The sequence below is a fragment of the Dasypus novemcinctus genome, chromosome 26 (genome assembly GCF_030445035.2).
Source record: "Dasypus novemcinctus isolate mDasNov1 chromosome 26, mDasNov1.1.hap2, whole genome shotgun sequence".
Taxonomy (NCBI): domain Eukaryota; kingdom Metazoa; phylum Chordata; class Mammalia; order Cingulata; family Dasypodidae; genus Dasypus; species Dasypus novemcinctus.
The window spans coordinates 31,529,545-31,547,302 of record NC_080698.1 but is presented as its reverse complement, the minus strand read 5'-3'; the positions used below and the strand labels follow the sequence as shown (position 1 = coordinate 31,547,302).

Genomic DNA, 17,758 nt, shown 5'->3' with positions numbered 1-17,758 from the left:
TAAAGTACAAAAATCCAAAAGCTCCGAAACTTTTATATTACTGCTATTATCTTTTCCCATTTTCCCTTTCTTCATTCAGATCTTGAATTGATAGTAGGAGAATTGGAATGGATCACCTCCTTGCTGCCACACTTTAGCTTTGCCACTTCCTGAGGTGATACTGACAGGTTATTTTCCATTAGCTTCATTCTAAAGAGATTCTGCAGGACATCACATGGCACTGTAAGATGATGGCTGGAGATACTACCATCTAGGCTGACAAGAATTCACTGGTGGAGGGGGCAATTCCCAACTGGATGTCAACTGTTCAAATTATTTAAATAAAATTGAGCGAAGAGTCTCATAATCCTTATAGTTTATAAATGATTTTATTTTATTTTTTTAACATGTCAACAATGAGTCCAGATTTCTCCTCTTATATTTAGGAAAAGAATTTGTTCTTTTGCTCAGTAAGTTTAAGGAAAAATAAAGGGATAATAATTCAGTCAGCTACTATGTACTGCCATTTCCATACCACCATTCGTTTCATGCTGTTTTTTAAATGGCAATTTAGAGAGCAGGTTGATTATGCAATCAACTTCCAAAAATACAGTAAAACCAAGAAAACTAGTTTTCTTAAATAACTAGATCAAAGTAGTGTCCAGGATAACATCTGATAGATGCCCAAGGTTATTTTCAGTCCCACAATTATATGGCTCCCACAAAGAAAACCACACACACACACACACACACACACACACAAGCTCCAAACATCTGTTTATGAACACCCAGGCTTGTGTTCCATATAATCTGTCCAGAGGTATCTACTGAGGCCCAGTAAAAATTAAGAAAAAATAAGGTCAAGGATATGAATCCTGCCTTAAGGGAGAAGAATCAAAATCAGATGTAAACCAAAAATAAAAAATACTTAAATATAAGAAGGTTAGGAGTGACTACGTTGGTAAGGCTTTTTAATATACAGGGGATATCCCACCAGCCAAACCCACTGCTTATTTTTGTACAATCATAAACTTGGAATGTTTTAACATCTTTAAATGGTTGGGGGAAAAAAACCAAAAGAACAATATTTTGTGACACATGAAAATCATACAAAATTCAAATTTTATTGTCTGTAAATTTTTTTTTTGGGGGAGGAACACAGCCACCCCCATTCGTTTATGTACTATCTATAACTGCTTTCTCACTACAAAGGCCAAGGTGAGTAGTTGTGACAGGGACTCTACAGCCCAAAGCCTAAATATCTACCATCTGGCTCTTTATAGAAAAGGTATGCTTGTCCCTGTTTTATAAGTTTTGCTGAACTAGGATTGAGCTTTGCTCTTAAACCCAAGATTTAGAAGGTTTTGGAGGAAAGAATGAGGTGATTTTTATAAAGAGAAATAGTACACAGTGTATATATATATATATATAAGTTTCTAGCTGTTTTTCCAAATATTATCTTTTTCTAAAAAGATTTATTTATTTAACCCCCCACCCTCCATTGTTTGCGCTTGCTGTTTGCTCTCTGTGTCTGTTCATTGTGTATTCTCTGTGTCTGCTCATCTTTAGGAGGCACAGGGAACCAAACCCAGGACCTTCCATGGGGGAGGCGGGCGCCCAACTGCTTGAGCCACATCTGCTCCCCCCAAATTTTATCTTATCTGGACAGGCATCCAGGGCAGAAAAAAGAGTATGCTTAGTTATTTCCATTTTAAAGATGAAGAAACAGAAACTCTGAGAAGAAAGTTAAAAGACTTGCCAGGGCTAGAAAACATTATACTTTCCACGGTGTCAAAAAATACTGAAAAACCTTTCATTGTTCATCAGCTATGACCTAGGACTTTAACTCAATAAAGAGGGAATGATAAAACTGTGTAAATCCCAAGGTATGCTTCTATTACTCTACATATCACACATAAATACATATAGATTTATATAGCATATGTATGGGACTGCCTACTTTCATATCACTTCCTGTCATGTGACATTGTAGGATACATTAAGCTTCTAAATTCAGAGAAATGAGGTGGAAATACCACAAAAGGAAAGAAAAGGAAATTTACTTTCCTGAAATTATAATATTATAATAGAATAAACTAGACCAGTCCTACCAAAATTCTTAAGTCTTTTACCCTTAACTAATGGTCTATAAAACAGTGTATTCATTACAAACTGCATAGTTGGCATGCTTTAGTTTTAGGACAAACAATATGTAGTAGCCTCAGGAAAAAAGGTATTATCCTAAGAAAACTCCTTATACATTCATTATTTTTTCTTTCTCTCAGACTAAAATAAGCGAAAGATGATGATAAGTTTTTTCATGTCAGCAAAATAAAAGTGGGAGGAATCTAAGAGTGGTAGCCATTTGCCTGCAGAGTATTTATAATCCTAGAATAAAAATGCAGAATCGAATTCTTATGGGAGAAGCAGCAGCAAGGTTCAATATATTTAATCCATCACCACTCGCTTTAAGAGAAAACCATGCAATCACAGGTCCTGCACTCTGAGGATCATTATTAGTCATTAAGCACAGATATGCCATATTCAATAGATTTTTTTAAAATATAGAAAACAGAATTAGCATTCATTCACTCACAATTGTCTACCATGGGCCAGGCACTGTGAATTTTATATTCACTCCTGGCTTAGGTCAATTCAAAATAAAAGAAGGAATTTACTTGGATAACTGTGTAATTCCTGAAAGCTTGCCTGTTTAGACCATTAAAAAAACAAATTTATTTGATGACAACTTCTGATTGAATACAGATGCAATTTACAGAGGAGATCTGATTTTATAGCTTCAATCTCTTATTTTGAGTCACTGCCTTCTGAGAGTATATCCAATTGTCTTCTTGCCATTCATAAAGATCGAAATACAGGACTGGATGCAAACCTTCATGTGTATACAAACCACCTGAGGATCTTGTTAAAATGCAGCGTGTGAGCCTCTAAATCTGGGCTGGAACCCATGACCCTGCATTTTTATGAAGTGCCCAATGATGCCACTTCTGCTGCTCCAGAGTTTATACCTATGCCCTCACCTGGAGACTTGTGTCTCTACCACAAGAGGAATTTGCTCACCATCCATTCAATAAATATTACTTGAGTAGCAATCAGAGGCCTGGAATCTGTCCTCATCTTAAATAGGATGTTTGGGAAGGTCTCAGGCGTAAGGGACATTTAAGCACAGACCTAGAGTTCGTGAGGTGAGCCATGCTCATATTGTCAGGAGGAGCAGCCCAGCAAAGCACAAGGCTCTCAGGGGTCAGCAAGCTTGGCATGTACAAGGAAGAACAAGGAGGCCATTAATATGCTTTCTTTACTTGGCTCCCATTCACCAAAATTGCCTGGATCTCCTCTTATCTCCGGCCATTTCTTCTCAAATCCTTTTTTAGTTTTCGCTTCTTCTTCCCAACCTAAATGTCAGTGACCCAAGGCTCAGAGCTTGATCTTCCCTATCTGCTCTCATGTTTTAAACACCCAGCCCAGACTTCTCTGCATTTCAGCCTCAGATGTCAATCTGCCTACTCAGCTTCACCACTTCGAGGACTGCAGACATCTCACACTCAGTATGTTCAGCATCCCCTCCAAAGCAGCTCCACTCAGTCTTCTCCTTAATACTGGCAATTTCATCCTTTCTGTTAGATTGAAACATATGAAATGGCCTTTTTAAAAAATAAGCCAAAAAAAAAAATGGCTTTCATATAGTTCAATCTGGAGGCTCAGGCCAAGAACCTTGGTTATCGTTGATTCCTTTTTCCCCTCATACTCTACATCCAATCCATTAAGAAGTATTGGCTCCATCTTCAGATCGATTCAAAATTTAACCAATTCTTAACTCCTCTCCTATTACCACCAATCCAAGCTATCACCATTTTCACTTGTATTACTGGAACAGTATCCTGACTCATGTACCTGCTTCTGGCTCTGTCCTCTTATAGACTATTTTCAATACCCGGGATCCTTTTAAAATAAATAAAATAACATTCCTCTGTTAAAAAAAGAAACCCAAAACTAGACAGTCCCTCCCTACTTACCTCTGAGAAAAACCAAAGCACTTACAATGGCCTATCCCAGTGCTGCTCAGTGTTTGTTAGAAATGCACATTCTTGGGCTCTACCCCAGATCTAATGAATCAGAATCTCTGGGAGTGGGGCCCATGCATCTCTCTAAGTTTTAATAAGCTCTCCAGGTAGATTTTAGGCAAGCTAACGTTTGAGAACCTCTGCCTACTGTGCCTACCTCCCCACCTTGCCCCAGGATTTTTATTTCTCTGATCTTATCTCTGACAACTATCCTGACAAAAGTTATTGAAAATCCCAACTCACTTCATACTAGTGTTCCTGATCCAGCATACCCTGCTCTACTTTGTCCAGAACACAGCCTGGCACATAGTTGGCACTCAAAAAATCTTTGGGGGAACAGATGTGGCTCGAGCCGTTAAGCACTAGCCTTCCACATGAGAGGTTCCAGGATTGGGCCTGGTGCCTCCTGAAAGGACAAAAACAAACAACAAGCAAAACAAACAAAAAAGCCAACTCAGAGAAGCTGATGCGGCTCAGTGGTTGAGCACTGGCTTCCCAAATACAAGGTCCCGAGTTCAATCCATACTCCTTCCCCCAACTCTGTACCTTGAAAAAAAAAGGTGACTCACTGAATGAATGATGCCAGTGTAGCTAAAGCAGACAGATTGGGCTGGGGGTGGTAAAAGAAGCTAAGGACAGGGGGGCTGTATGAATAGGGCCTTGTAGGGGTTATAGTCTAGAATTTTAATAGCCTGTGGAAATGTCCTGAGGAAAGAGATGCTACAGTCCCTCATTCTTCAAGACTAATTCAGAATCCAACTAAATCTCCAGGTCAGACAGTTAATTCATAGCCCCTCAACCTACCTCAAAAGATAAAGCTTCCTTTTCCAGGTATTTTATCAGGGCCCGCCATGAGACTGCCAATTGTTAGAGTCTTCATTTGTGAGTGCTAATAGCCAATAGTCCCTAAGGGTCTAACCTACACAGCCAGCTGCAGGCACCCCAGATAAGTCACAGTTAAAGAGGAGGTCCCCATGCTGATAGGCCAGGGTACAGTCCACAAGCGTGGCTGACTGTCCCACACAGTACTGAACGTTTTATTAATTCATCACCAACATTTAAAAAGTTGGGAGTTTTCACACAAAAATTTGGATTTCTGGTTTATTTGAATAAATCGGAAAATTTAGGAACACCAAACTGCACTTTAGTAGACCAGTGATTGGAGAGGGTTGAGACGGTGCTTCCTTTTTTTAAATGGGAATTTACTCTTCATTTTGATTTACTCTTCATTTTGCCACATTCCCATCACTTCTTACTCGACACTGGCAACTGGTCTGCTTCACTCATTAACCTGCCTGATTCCTGAGGGCATTTAAATGTGCAAATCCTACCCTACCCTTTCAGCTCTGCATTCCTAGACGAAATTCTGAAGGAACTGTGAAGGACTAAGTATACTCAGAAAGTCACATTAAATGGGCATTCTCACATGGGAATAAAATAAATTGGCAGAACTTTAAAATAAAATAGATACATAAACTTTTAAAAGGTCTATGTTTCATCCAACAATTACACTTTGAAGAATTTTTCTAAGGAAATCATCAATATGGCGGCAAAGATTTAGGTGCAAGGACTTTTGTCTGGCATGCTCTATAAGAGGGATGGGCAAACTGCTGTCCAAGAGCTCTCAGCTGGTTTTGTAAATAACTGTAGTGGCACATGGTTATCCCATTCCTTAATGTGTAGTCAATGGCTACCTGTGCACCACAACAGTTCAACAGCAGAGTTGGACCTTGTGGCCCAGAAAGCCTGAAACTTTCACTCTCTGGCCCTTCACAGGAAAAGTTTGCTGACCACTCATCTCTCAGAACAAAAAAACAAATATGCAATAGCAGGCAATGGATTACACTCATTATGAGGCAGCCATAGAGTTCAAATCAGCACTCAACCTCAGCACTACTGATGTTCTGGGCCAGATAGTTCTATGTTATGGAGACTGTCCTTTGCATGGCAGGCCTGGCCTCACCCACCAGACGCCAGCAGTACCTCCCAGGTGTGACAACCAAAAATGTATATAGACACTGACAATTTTTCCCTGGGGGGACAAAATCTCTCCCAGTTGAGAACACTGAATATAGAGGGATACTATGCAGTCATTAAAAATCATGTTTATCAAACTACTTAATAAAGGGGAAAATTCACAATGTAAGTGAGAAGGAAAAGCAAATTAGGAATACTATGACTATTGTTATCCTAAATTGGTTTTAAAAATGTGTTTTACTTAATGCAGAGAAAGAAAAGACAGAGTAAATATTGTTCAACCAAGTCTTAACAATGACTAGCCCTGGATGATGAAATTAGAGGTGATTGCTATTTTATTTGTACTTTTCTATTTTTCTATAATGTACAGGGGACTAATTTTGTCAGTTCTTTTAAAAATGTCAATAAATTTCATGAAAATGAAAGCCTGTGGCTCTGGATAAATAAAAATATAGTTGGGCAGAATCCTTCATTGAAAATTCTGCAAACAACAAGTGAACCCATGGAGGTGACGTACAATGGTAAAGCCCTGTTTCAAATTTTCCTTTAAATAATTTATCTGATTACAAGGGCCCTGTTATTTATGAAATGTTTAGTCTCACATTCCAGTCCAGACAATTGGGAATTTGTATAATATTTGACACATTTTTATGGTTTTGTAAAGGGCCCCGATTACGTGGTTCAACAGCTCCCTTATAATAGCCCATTGTAAGGAATGTCCAATCTCCCCCCTGCTAATGGGAGCTGCGAGTGCAGCATTCCTCGTGCTATAACCTTCCTGTGTGCCCCAGTTTAGCACTGCCTCAGGATTGCAGATGCCTTTCTGTTTTAGCATCCCCCCCATCCAAATGTCCCCATTGTTTGCAGTTTATCGGGTATTAGAGATTATTATGGCACAGGCAGCACAACTCCTTTTCATAAAGGTCCACACTCTTAAGAAACCGGCAGCAGTCAAGTTTGTTTGAGATGAAAACATGGCCCGGGGCCTAAGCAAAGGGTCATTCAGAAAGCCCTCAGCCAGGGAGGAGACCAGCATGCTGCTGGATTGAAGGTCAACAGCTGGGGAGAAGAAGGTTACTCTGTAGAGGTGACATTCAGGCGAAAACCCGGATGATGATAAGAAGCCTGCCAAGCTGACACCTTAAAGAAGAGCAAAGACCCCAAGTAGGAAGTTGTCTGGCACACTGGAGGGACAAGAATGAATGACTGAAAACAAAACTGCAGGGGCTGGAGCAGCGACCAGGACAACATGGAGGGTGGAGAGCCAGATGTTGGGAGCTTTGCAGATCTCCGAAAAGGAAACTGATTTTCTTCTCTGCTACTTACAAGGAAACACCTCTGAGAGGTCTGAAGCAGAGAAGTGACGTGATCTGATATATGTGGTTAAAATATCACTCCCGGTAAGAGTTGGCACAAGAGGAACAAGTTAGAAGGCTTCTGCAGATATGACAGACGATGGTTCCTTGGACTAAAATGTTATGAGGATGCATATGAGATAGGCTTTGAAGAAATTAGGACTCTTTTTCCATATAAAGAAAAGTCTTAAGGCAGCATATTTACTAAGCAAGTGGCTAGACAATCTACCAGCCTATCAATAACATCAGCCATCTATTATGTGCTTGCTCTTCTGGGCCTTTGCCTGGAATTTCTTCTAAAGGAGCTGGCTTAATGTTCCATGAATGATAAGCAAGCTTTAGGCCCTATCATAGGATTCCTCTGCATTATCAACAGCCTGGGCCCCTCTAGGAGAAACATTTTAACAAACATCAAAATAAATTGGATCTGCCCATGGGGTAAACTCACTGATCAAATGAGGAGTATGTATTTTAGCCACAGATGAAACATTTTTTTTTACTAATGCAGAAGATATAATACACTAAATTCATATTGGCCTCTTCAGATCAAATCAGTGATCAAAATCAGGACCAACTCTTTCAATGCTCTACATCTATGTCATAAAAAAAAATGCAACCAACCAAAATGTAAGGTGACTGTGAAATTTAGGGTGAGGATTTTTTTTCCCTCATTGAAAAAAAAATTTTTTGCTAAATATGACATCATACTCTACACAATAAATTCTGAGGAATACATTCATAATTGGTAAGTATATAAAAAGGTTGATATTTACCATGGCATAAAAGCAGGCCAAATCTATTCAAGACTAATATATGTGGTTGGAAGCAGTCCCATCTAGATATCTTTGTGTGATAAAATTCATAGATGAAGGCTATAAAGAGGAAAAGGACTGAATACTTCTTTTGAGAGAGATGGGAATTTTGAAAGTCAGGGAAATGAGAATACACTGGGACTCCTCATAATCAGGAGGAAAAACATGAAAATGAAACAATGATTTTTTTTTAAGATTTTTAAATTTTTTTCTCTCCCCTTCCCCAACCTCCCCCTCCAGTTGTCTGCTCTCTGTGTCCATTCACTGTGTGCTCTTCTGAAAAATACGGAACGCTTCACGAATTTGCATGTCATCCTTGTACAGGGCCATGCTAATCTTCTCTGTATCGTTTCAATTTTAGTATATGTGCTGCCGAAGCGAGCACAAGAAGCAATTATTGAACACTTACTGTACCAGGTATTTTTCCAAAAGTTCATTGGATTCATTCATTTAATCCTCATTTTAACCCTATGAGGAAGGGGCTGTTATTATTCCCATTTTAGGGATGAGAAAAGTGAGGTTTACTCCTAACCACTCTATTAAAACAGCCATATTTTGAACTAGCTATAGAATTCCTATTTTCAATATAATATTTCTGATTCTGAAACTGCACAGAGAGCCTTCATAAAAATTATTTCTTCTATTTGTTCTCATACTTCATTATAAATAGGACTTCTCTTTAAAATATCCTCACCTGGGTGGACAGTAGGCTTTAAGCTAGAACTCTACCAGATTACTAAGGGAACAGAAGTAGCCCCTCAGGCTGGCAGTGGTTCAAAGAAGAGAGGACTTTACAACAAAGAAAATCAAAGTGACCATTTGTTCCGGGGAAACTGCCTTGGGACTTTCAGTAATTTAAGGGTTGTTGCTCTTTCTTTTTTTTGTGGGGGAGCGGTGGTGGGGTCGGCAGGCAAACAGAATTTTCCAGACTCAATAGGAATTTTTGTTGACCAAAAACATCTAAGTATCATGGGATTCTCTAAGGAAAGGTTAAAATATTGTATGATATAGTAACGTCTTTTATAAGAAAGAAAATAGGCCACTGTATCATTGAAATGTCAGTCACCACATACCTAATTGTAAATGAAATACCAGCAAAATTAGGGAAGAAGAGAAATGTCCAGATTAGCTTTTGTTAAAAGGCCTGCTGCATTACATGGATTGGGTAAAAAAACAAACAAAAGCAATGTTTAGTCCATCCATAAATGTCTATACACTGTGTGCAGCAGAGAGAAAGAGGGAGCCCAACATAAACGAAAATACTTCACTCCTGTTCTCAAGGAGCTTACACTTGGAGTGTTAGGGTGGGGGGCAGAGGGAAGGCAATGGCCACAAAAACTTACATTGGAGTTGCTCTCACCTTTGAAGAATGGTTCTCAACCAGGAGTAAATTTGTCCCCCAGAAAACATTTGGCAAGGTCTGGAGATAGTTTTGGTTGCCTTAACTGGGAGCAGGGGTAGTGGGGAAAAGGCTGGGAGGAAAATATTATTGGCATCAAGTGGATAGAGGCCAGGGATGCTTTTAAACATCTGACAATGAACAGAACAGAGAATTATCTGGTCCCAAATGTCAATAATGCCACAGTAGGGAAATCCTGCCCCAAGAGATATAACGTCAATTCCCTATCCCACTCCTCTGAAGGGATATATTTCAGTAAAAGGGACAAAGAGTCAGGCCATAGGGATGGCACAATGGAAACATCGGGAATTACCAATGTGCTTTTTTCTGCTATCTGAGTTTCATGGTTAATCAACAGTTATTTCACATCTTGTCTTGACATGTGAGGGAGACCTTTTTATTAAGTGGAGGGAATAGGGAAAATATCCTCACTGTACATGACTTCCTGTCAACTAGAATCTGGATAGAAGCACGAACAGAAAAAGTTGTGCTGGGAAATTGGATGAATTCAACACAATAATGATAAACTATGCCCTAAAACCATCCCGAATGAGTGTGAATGAGTCTAATGATTCAAAAGGCACACTGGAAGCTGCTTGGTGTTTCTGGTCTTCCCAAACATGAACTATGAGTGCACTGTCGCTATCTGGGAGTTTCCCTAAAATGTCACTTCGGTCTGATAAAATACTCCATAGGGCAGCTAGAGCTAAGTTTACTATACTCACAAACCTGGAAGTTCACAAATTCTTAGTTTTACAGTGATTGACATAATGGCTTCTTACTCTACCAAACTCTTACTACAAAAAAACAATCTGTTTTTCTTCTACTCAGTTCCTGCATTTTTAAAAAAGGGATTATTTATTCCCAAAAGATCCTAAGAACTTTTAAAAGCCGTTTATTATGTTCTATATGACACACAGACTTATTTTCTAAATGCTTTTAAAATTATAAGTTGGAATGTAGCAAATGCTGATAATTGTAAAGTTGGGTGATGGGGTTACAGAGGCTAACTGTGCTATTCTTTCTATTTTTGTAGATAATGTGTTAGAAATTTTCTGCAATAAACAGTTTTTTTAAGTAAAAAAAGTAAATAGTTTTTAGACACACAAACACACATGTGAACATATGTGAACATATGTACATACAAATGTTCCTTTGGGTGTTCACATAAAATAATCTAATACTGACGACTTCGATGGCAAACTTATTATGGTTTTAAAGATTCTAGGTCTCATTTAAAAAAAAAAATAGAGGAAAAAAAAAAGATTCTAGGTCTCATTTTATCTTGCTTGCTGTCTGCCCCAAATTTTAAAAACATCTACGAATTACTCAGAAAAGCAAGAAAAGCTTAAGCAGCAGAATTAGCACTCATTAAACATTTTTTCCAACATGCTTTTGTCTCAAATGATGTCTATAACAGATAGGTGTAGTCCTAGATTACCTTAAATGGACACTTACTTTAACCAAAATGACAAGTGGTGTATGTATGTACATGTGTATGAGAGAGAGAGGGAGGAAGAGAGGGAGAAAGAGAGAAGGAGATCTTTCCTGAAATGATCGAAATGATTAAGAAAAGGCATATAATAAAAGGCTAAATAATGCAACATTTTTTGTCTTCCCTTATATAGAACATGATTATTTTACTTAACAACAAACCATATACTTTCACATATTCAAAATGGTCACTGGAGGGTATGAGAATGAGTCGTAATGTTCAGAGAAAAGAAAATTAGGGAGGAAAATGAATTTCTATCGAGCATCTATTAAAAGCAAGACATAATGCTGAGGTGTTTATTGTAGATGCTCACAATAAAGGGAAGTGCCCTTATTAGTCTCATTTTACAGATAAGTAAACTGAGGGTAGAGATGTTAAATAACCTGGAAAGCCAGAGATATGAATCCTTGTCGTTGGACTCCAAAGAACCAAAATAAACAGGATGCATCATGGTTTCATGTCTCAAGAGTGATCAGAGCCCTGCTACAGTGATAAGAAAATATGCTCATTTAAAGACTCTCCAAAATGCTGCCATGAAAAGGAATGTACCAGAGAAAAACCATAGAGAACTCATTATCTCCCTCGATATTGAGCAGAACAAAATAAAAATGTTATGACTTTTCCTATTTAAAAAACTAATGTTGGGAAATGGATGTGGCTCAACCAATTGGGCTTCCGTCTACCATATAGGAGGTCCAGGGTTTGATGCCCAGGATATTGCTCTTTCTGGAGATCAAAGAATAATTTTAATGTGGCCTCTTTAGCAAGACTGGAATAAAAGGCGTCTTGTTCAAGAAGGCCAGACTCCATCCTTCCTAAAGGATCTATACAAATTCCTAGAACATAAGACTTACTCTCCAGCCCATCCACAGAGATCCTGCAAGATTATTCCTGATTTACTTTCTGAGAATAAAACCCAGTTTTGGATTATTAATCTAAATTATGTTTTATTACTCCTGTCATAGGAAACCAATTATAGGGAACACGTGAAACTATAAATAGTCTTTTGCTAGTATTAGGGGAGTAGAAATGGAATCGTTAATGGGGAGAAGAACAAAAGGAAGGTTATAATAGGGGAGATTTAATACTGAAAAATCATATATCTTTCCCAACTCCTACAACCTTGCCATTCCAATGTCTCTTTTGCATCATGTTATAAATGCAACATCCTCATCAGAAAGCTGAATTACAACCTAGACTGTGTTCAAGGACTAATGGTAACAATAACAACAACAAAAAGACTTGGTATCAACTCAAATATACTCATATTTCAATAAGGATTTCGAAAAATACCTAAGAGTTTTCCAGGCCCACGTCCTCAAACAATGCCTACTAACATAAGTGCCAATAAATTAAATAGACACAATTAGGAATTTTGGGTTATCACTCCCAGAAATGGCCTACTCTGATTTTATAAATGCATCCATGCACATGCATTCCAGACTACAATGCCATCTGCTTGATGTATAAGGCCATCGAAAGGAGGACAAATGACCTTCTTGTTCTTAAACTTCAGTACTTAATACAGTGTCCGACGTGGTCTAGACACATCATAAACACAGAATAAACAAGAAATGATACCAGACTCTTACAGGAGAAAGCGCATCTTTGAAAGATTTTCCAAGGGGTCTAGGTAAGTAAACTGTGGTATGCTAATTTTATGACAATATTTAATTCTAAAATAACTCACTTATAAATATTACAACCGACTCAGAATATCTACAAATTAAGAAAATTATTCTGAGATATAAGATCCTGATGAAACTGATATTTTTTTGCCTTAAAAACTATTAAGAGGCAAGATTACGACAGCCATAATCTTATTATGATAGGTGTTCAAATTATCTAGACTAGATGCAGGATATTTATTATTAGTTCCTATATTTGTTTTCCCAATACTAAATGAAAAAGCAATGCTGTTTAGTAAATATTTGCTTAACAAACATAGCTTGCCTACATAAAATGTTTAAAATTTAAAATAGTCCCAATTTAACTCACTCAATTCTGAACCTATATAATTTCACATTAAAAGGAATGAGGAGTTTGCCTATGTTTAAATAAACTAGGGGGTGGTGTAAATTAAGTATACTGATTTTTAGTGTGGAGGGTTAATAAAATTTCTCTCTAGGTTCTTAACCCTTCTCCCTACAAATCCAACATCCAGATACCAAAGCTTTAGGTATAAATATGTTCATAACATTATTTTTCATAATAATGAAAAATTGTAAGCAATTTCCAACATTAGAAGAATGGCAAAGTAAGTACATCCATTTGAATTATTATGCAATTATTTTAAATGATATATTTAGGGAGAATATTGCAATAATAAAAAAGCACATGATATTGAAAATAAAATGCAGATACAAAAGCATAAAACTATAATTGCACTATGCAAAAATATATGACAGAAAAAGACAAAGATTTATATTTAGTTTTGTATTAGAATGATGGGATATGATGGCATTTTCATATCTCTGCCTTCCAAACTTTCTGTTAAGATTATTGTAAAGGGAATTTGCTGTTTTTGGCTGCAAAGATAGCCTCCCACGATAGTAGTGGAAAAATGTAGGCATTTTCTCTGCTAGCCTCCCTTGCAGCTTGGGAGTGAACATGTTTAGGATCCAATAATCAGATGTGCCCACACTCAACTCAGGTGCTAGAGATAAGGAATGTATATCACTAGGGGTGGGCACAGTTGCTGTAAAGTTGAATTCTGGTGCAGTAGGGGCAAAGGAGCAGGCTGCAGCACTGAAGCATCTTGCGTTTGCCAGGTCAGTTCTCCAGACCAATTGTGTGGTGTGGTTGGCTGCATGGCTCCAAGCCTGGTTCTCCTCCCAGCCTAGCAACTTTACAGGTAACCCAATATTCTTTGAATAAATGTAATTTCTTTTAAAATTAACCAGTTACTTAGTGTTGCTTGCTACTTAAAACTGATACAGGATTAAGTTTTGATTACTTTTATAAGTATATATTATTTTAAAAATATATATTATATAAATATGTACATATTTTTATGAAGGAATATATTCACGTACACAAATGTATCTGCAAGTTTAAATATATAGGGGCATTACTACTCATCGATTACCATATATTAGTATTTCTTTACATAAACAAGAATTATGTGATAGGATTCATTTTTATCATGCCTGATTTTATGCACGTCTTTGTATTAAGGAAACCAACTACAGACTCTTGTTAGAAAAAAATCTTACCACAGGGAAAACTTCAAATGAATGGATTCTCTTAGAATTCTTCAAGTTGGAAGCAAATGAAAGGAGCTTCTAACATTTTTCTCTGGGCTATATCTTAACAATTTGTGGAAACAGGTAGTATCTTAGTTTAACTCTGGAGAAGTGACTCATTACATTTAGCCTTCCTGTTTGAACCATAGAACACAACAGCTTCTTGTTAAATAAAGGAGTCCACTTTGCTTAAGGTGTTTGCATTTCACTTAAACCTACCAAACTGAGCTCTGTATCTCCTCCTTGTTAGTACAATACATTGCACATAACAGATGTTCAATAAATACCTGTTCAAAGATTGAATTTATATAAACTATTCTCACAGGTTAATCCTCTGAAATTCCTGTGGAATATATATTCAGTAAGCATAATTGGTCTTAACTGCCAAAGAAAGGGGTCAAAGGAGATCTGGGTTGCAAAGGAGGAAGTCAGGTTTAGGATTCTTTTTAATCTTCTGTTTTAACAATCAACCAACTACTACAATCCCACACTCCCCACCCCTGCCCTGCAGAAATACTCAGCCTTTAGCAATCACCCTTTTTCAAGTACGGACTAAATAATAAAATCAACCCAATGCTTCAGTGGGGCAGAAAGTGTCACTACTGCTACCTCATGAATGGACAGCGTTCCTGAGGCACTGAGAATAACGATCTGTGTGTAGATGGACAATAAATACACAACTGAGGGTCAAGTTCACCAGCTGGATAGTTTTTACTGTGTGGTCTAATTTAAATATCTTCTTCTGAAACCCAAAATTTTTCTTTTAAAACAAAATTGCTCAATTCTAGAAGTGTCTATTGATGAGTAGGAGTTGTGTGTGTCTGTCTCATAAAGGGGTGGGGGAGGAGGCAACACAGTAGAACCAAATAGGGAAGTCCGTGACAACAACTTCTCCCAAGAAGCAGCATTTCATCAATTCATATTTCAAAAAGGAAGGGAATGCCCATCTCACTGAAAGTGCCGTAACACTAGACGTCGCAGTTAATAAAAAGCATAATATGAAATCTATACAGCATGCCCAGAAGACTGTTACAGGTTTACGTCACCCTGAATATGGAAAGGTTGAGTAGGCACCACCAAAAAAACAATTCAAGGGCCTTCATTTTAATCACACTATTACCATGTTCATTAGGGTAACGTAAAACCATTGGCTTAGTTTACACGGGATGACACACGGAGAACTGCCCGACTTTACCCTCCTGTCCACTGAGCTGTGCCATTATTTATATGTAAAGAGAGTCAACTGCATTATCATAAACAAGATGCAATTGATCAGGGCTGAAATCTGAGTCACCTTCATGCAAACTCAACTATGACACCATTCCATTACTTCAGCTTTCTCTTTGGAAGCTTAGAAAAACCTTACATTACAAATGCATGGCAAATGAAATCTCTGAAGGAAGAACTCATCTCCTCAAGAAAAATAATGGTACAAAACATGAAACTTAATACATGACAAGCTTCCTCCATATTTTTAAATGGAAATGTCACTTCAAACATCAGTAATAGTTTTGTTTTAAATGAATATAATGATTAAAGGAAACTCATTTGAAACACTTTAAAACAATAAAAACAAATATAAATTTAAAGCAAAACGCCTCCATCTTATTCCTCTTTTATTTCTACTCCTTAGAAGCAATTCATTTTAGAGTTTACATGTATGATCTGTATTTACTTCAGGGCCAATTCAAATAAAACCAAATATAATATAATCACATATACATGTAATAAATACATTTTAAAACAAACATTGATTACATGATGCATACTTTACTGCAGCTTGCTTTTTAAATGAATAACCGAGACAACTTTTCATGTCAATTACACCTAGATCTACCTCTCTTTTTAGCAGTCACCTATTATTATTCCACTCTATTAATAAAATTTTTTAATCATTCCTATATTGAAGGGCACTTAAGTTGTTCCCACTTTTCACTATTACAAACAATGCAGAATTGAACATTCATTCTTGCATTCTTGACCACAGTTACATGAGCTTTTTAGGGGGTGAGGTAAATATAAAGAGAGTGCCCATTTTACATTTTGATAGATGCTACCTATGATGGTTAGGCTAATGTGTCAACTCAGCCAGGTAATTGTGCCCAGTTGTTGGTCAAGCAAACACTGGGCTAACTATAAAACAGGGCATTTATGGTCTTTAGTCACCATTAACTTTACTGCAGTGGTAAATCATAGATAGCTGATTACAATTACATCAATCATGGAGATTGCCATCAGCAATGAGTGATGCTTTATCCAAACAGTTGAATGCCTAAAAAGGGGGTGCGACTCCAGCATTGAGTGAGAATTTTCCTGCTCATCTTTGGATAGCCAACATCTCACTGAACTCATCAAGGACCTTCACTGGACTTTCGCTGTAGCCCCGGGTTGCAGCCTTCCTGTGGACCCTGGACTTGTGCATCCCCACCGTCACGTGAGAGACTCTTATAAAATCTTATAAAATACTATTGACAGATATCTCTTGTTGATTCTGTTTCCCTAAAGAGCCCTGACTTACACACTGCCCAACTGCTCTGCAGAAAGGCTATTTCACTTTCATTCTCCCAATAGAGGATCCAAGTGCCCATTTACACATGCCTTCCCCAACATGGGACTGCAAAAGGTTTGTAAAGCTAACAATTTCTGCGAGCAGCTTACAGGATCTGTGTCATGCTTTCTTTTAGAAATAAATGTGAGGTTTGACCTCAAAGTAATAGCAAACAAAGTCCTGCCCTAAAGATAATCAGAGCATAAGTGCAAACAGCAACACAGAAGACAACTAGAAAATATCCAAGACAGTACATAAGGAACCTAAGCAAGCAAATATATGATGACACGCTTCTGTGGTAAATACTTTGGATGTCTCTTTGGTTGGCATTTGTGTCATCATGTCTTCTGCCTTAAAACATTTTCTCCTTTTTTGTTTTTAAATTTGTAAAATGTGTGCAGAATGATTTAATAGCCATCTCCCTGGTCCCATGAATGAAGAAAAAAAAAAAAAAATTAAAATACTGCCATGATGTGGAAGCAGATGTGGCTCAAGTGATCGGGCTTCAGTCTACCACATGGGAGGTTCGATTCCCGGGGCCTCCTGTTGAGGCAAGCTGGCCCACACCATGGAGAGCTGACACCCCACACGTGGAGAGCTGGCACAGCAAGATGATGCAACATAGGAAGACTTGGAGAAAAAACAGTGAGAGATGCAGCAGGCCAGGGAGTGGAGGTGGCTCAAGCAATTGAGTGCATCTCTCCGTATTGGAGGTCCCAGGATCGGTTCCCGGTGCCTCCTAAAGAGAAAAGATGAAAAGAAAAAGACAAGCAGACACAGAAAGAACACACAACAAATGGACAGAGAGAGCAGACAGCAAGCACAAAACAACAACGTGGGGGGGTGGGGGATAAAAAAAATGC

The 17,758-nt window shown here is 37.9% G+C and overlaps 1 protein-coding gene, 1 long non-coding RNA gene and 1 other non-coding gene across 9 annotated transcripts in view; 1 reads left to right on the top strand and 2 right to left on the bottom strand.

The window, feature by feature from the left end:
• The window catches only part of MITF (melanocyte inducing transcription factor), a 235,428-nt gene that overhangs the window by 34,720 nt on the left and 182,950 nt on the right, over positions 1-17,758 (bottom strand). The gene's annotated exons all lie outside the window — the stretch shown is intronic.
• LOC131276105 (uncharacterized) overlaps positions 1-17,758 on the top strand; it is a 173,773-nt gene that overhangs the window by 68,042 nt on the left and 87,973 nt on the right. The window lies entirely within an intron of this gene.
• On the bottom strand, positions 8,488-8,593 carry LOC111761512 (U6 spliceosomal RNA). Its single transcript, XR_002794857.2, has one exon. It is a non-coding gene; the product is annotated as a U6 spliceosomal RNA (small nuclear RNA).